Source organism: Protobothrops mucrosquamatus, unplaced genomic scaffold (genome assembly GCF_001527695.2).
Source record: "Protobothrops mucrosquamatus isolate PMUCROS unplaced genomic scaffold, P.Mucros_1.0 scaffold16052, whole genome shotgun sequence".
Taxonomy (NCBI): Eukaryota; Metazoa; Chordata; class Lepidosauria; order Squamata; family Viperidae; genus Protobothrops; species Protobothrops mucrosquamatus.
The window spans coordinates 737-4,391 of NW_015401817.1; the positions used below are offsets into that span (position 1 = coordinate 737).

The window sequence follows — 3,655 nt, forward strand, 5'->3', positions numbered from 1 at the left end:
TCGATGAATAGCTAAGTAAAGCTGAAAATGCAGAGCTCTGCCCTCCTGGTCTCCTACTCATGGAATCATTAAAAAGGCACCAGCTATCAGTTGCAAAACCACTAGAAAAGATTCTAGCACCATCAGTTCACAGGTGGGACTGGGGCTCTGCTCCTGAATCCTATAAGAAAGGGATTTGTTTGTTTTTTAAAAAAGAAAAACAGGTTTCCAGTTTTGCCATGCTTGTGTGGAAAGTGGATTCTGGGAAGGTATCGCTGCTGCAGCTAGCTCTCCTCCATACTCTTTGGGGAATGGGGAACCGCCAGCTCTATTACTCAATATAGGAGGAATCCCAGCAGGGCACTTTTGTGGGCCACATTGCCCAGGATCTGGGTCTAGAGGTGGATGAACTTGTGTCTCGGATGTTTCAGTTGGTCTCCAAGGAACAAAGGGAATATTTCCAAGTAAATGTGCAGAATGGGATTTTGTTTGTGAATTCTCAGATTGACAGGGAGAAGCTTTATGACAAGAGGGCTATGTGCATTGTTCATCTGGATGCCCTTGTGGAGAAACCATTAAGGATTTTTCACATAGAGGTGGAGATAATAGACATAAATGACAATGCCCCAATCTTCCCTGTTACAGAGAGGCAATTTACTATTGCAGAGTCTAGTCTTCATAATTCACGTTTTCCCCTAGAGGGAACCTCCGATGCTGATATTGCTGCAAACTCTCTGCTTAGCTACAGACTTAATCCCAACCTACTCTTCAGTCTAGTAATAGAAACTTATGAACATAGTGTCTTTTTATTTCTTGATTTAAATAAACCTCTTGATAGAGAAGAATGTGCTGTTCATCGCTTACGTATGTCTTTTAGCCACCGATGTAGGTGACCCACAACTCACTGGTACAGTGCAGTTAGGGATCAAAGTGCTAGATGCAAATGATAACCTTCCTGTATTTAACCAGTCAGTTTATAATGTCCAGATTTTAGAAAACTCAGAAAATGAGGTAATATTTAAGGTAAATGCAACAGATTTAGATGAGGGGACAAACAGAGAAATTACATACATTTCAAGTAATTTTTCTCCTACCAATGGGAAAGAAAAATTCATCCTTGATCATCAAACTGGTGAGATATATGTGAAAGGACATTTGGACTTTGAGGAAAGGAATTTCTATGAAATACATGTTGAGGCAAAAGATAACAGAAATCCTCCATTATCAGGACACTGCAAAGTTTTGATCGAGATTCTGGATCTCAATGACAATCCTCCAGAAATCACAGGGGTGTCTTTGTTGATAACTATTCAAGAGGATTCGCCATTGGGGATGGTGATAGCTCTGATTACTATTTTGGACAGGGATACTGGTGCCAATGGACAAGTGAGCACTTTTTTGTGGCCACTTGGGATCCCGTACAGGCTAGTGTCAACTGGCAAAAATTACTATTCATTGGTGCTAAATGAGCACCTAGATCGGAAACATGTTGCTGAGTACAGTCTACAAATCACTGCACAAGATCAAGGAACTCCATCACTGTCCACCACCTGAATCCTAAGGCTTTCAATCAGTGATGTAAATCATAATGCTCCAGCTTTCTCACAGCCCTCCTACACAGTCTTTGTGAAGGAGAACAATCCCCCTGGTGCTCACATCTTCACAGTATCTGCCTCGGACCCAGACATAGCTGAGAATGCCCTGATCACGTATTGGATAGGCGAGAAGCTGTGGCCATTGTCAAGCTACATCTCTGTACATTCGGAGAGTGGAAAGCTCTATGCTCTGCAGTCCTTGGACTATGAGGAGTTGAAACTGCTGGAGTTCCAGGTGAGAGCCAAGGATGCTGGAATGCCCTCCTTGTGTGGCAATGCAACTGTTCAGGTCTTTGTGCTGGATGAGAACGACAATGCACCTGCCATGTCAGGATCATCGGAAGAGAACCCGATTCTTCTAGTGGTCCCCGTGATGCCTGGGCATATTGTAGGCACATTCCATGCCTTGGGTACGGATTCTAGCTACAATGCCTGGCTAAAGTATGAACTGATTTAAGAAAACAATGGCCCATGGACAGTGGGGCAATATAGTGGTGAGGTGAGTGCCAAATATTCTTTGGATGAAGTTAGAAGGAAGCAAAATCCAGAGATTGCTAGTTCTTGTGAAGGATCATGGGAAACCTCAACTTTCAACTACAGTCACCTTCAGTGTGTCATTGGTGACATACGTCCAGGTCACCAAAACAGATATTCACCTCCATAGGTCAGGGGAGACCTTCATGCTCCTGGTGGACTCGAACAATGTCTAGCTGATCAATGCTATCTGCTCTGTTTCCAGCCTCTTCTTGCTGGCCTCTCTCTCTTTTTTTTTTTTATAGAAAATTTTATTGATTTTCTAGTTTTACATTTAAATATTTGAAAAGCAACGTGGCGGCTGAGTTGATCAATAATTCAATAACATACAAATATCTTTAGTACAGATCTCAAACTATTACATTAAATATTTCCTCTATTTTCCCCTTGGTATTTACTGTCTCATATTTCAACTAATACAATTCTTATTATATCGATTAAATAAAAATAACTTTCTTACATTTATCAATAATTTTTAGTTTATACATATCCTAGTTATTTTAACATTCAATCTTTTTAGACAATGTCCTAGTTAATTTTTCCCAATTTTTAGTTTCCCATTAATATTTAAATTTAACATTTAATATTTATAATTTCCAAGTTTTAAATAACCCCAATTCCCTTTATCACAATTCATCACAGGATTTAATGCTCAGGATACATGTCTTATCTAATTGAATTCTCACCATCTTACATCAACTAATTAATAATACAATATAACATTCTTATTTTCTGGTAATTTCCAAATATCTTAAATTTAGTAACCAAAATTTCTCTTATTTCAACATTTAATACTTCCTCTCTTTTTCTCTTAATATCTACTATCTCATATTTAAGCTAGTAATTTTTATTATTACCACTAAGTAAAAACATATTTATTACATTCATCAATAGATTTTTAGCTTATATATATCTTAATTACCTTTACATTTAACCTTTATAAGCAAATCAAGGTTCAAATTTAACTGTTAATATTTATACTTCCAAGTTTTAAATGACCAAAGTTTTCTTTATCTCAACTCATAACAATATCTAGTATTCAAAGTACATATCTTATCTATTTGAGTATATTCTATTTTAATTCTCATTAATAAGTCAAAGCTCCAATTTTCTTCAGTCTTATTCTAGCTTTCTTTCTTTGCCAAATCATCTTCCTTGTCTGTGCTTTTGAGTCGTCAAATAAATCTCCCTGTGTTGTTGTGTATATTGTTTGACGTAGAAAAAAACTATCCGGTTGCTATTTTTTTTGAGAGGACTAACAAATTGTCTCTCTATTTTTCCATCTTGACATAGTTGTCCTGAACTGTTTATCTTCTCTTCAGTCTGTTCTTCTTGATCCTCAGGTTTCTTCTGATTTATATAGGAAGTCTTTTCCCTTTTCCATATTGTCAGTCCCTTTTTGGGTTTTCCATTAACTGTATTTATTGATCAGTTGAATCTTCTGTCATAATATTTAATTGTTCCACTTTTTCTATTATATTCTGTGTAGTTGATTTTTTAGTTGTAATCAATGTTTGAGTTCGTCTAGAACACAGCTGAGCTTCTCA

The 3,655-nt window shown here is 37.2% G+C and overlaps 1 pseudogene; it reads left to right on the forward strand.

Annotated features, from left to right (window-relative positions):
* Positions 1 to 290: 290 nt before the first annotated feature.
* LOC107301730 lies at positions 291 to 2,326 on the forward strand (annotated as a pseudogene).
* Positions 2,327 to 3,655: the final 1,329 nt, after the last annotated feature.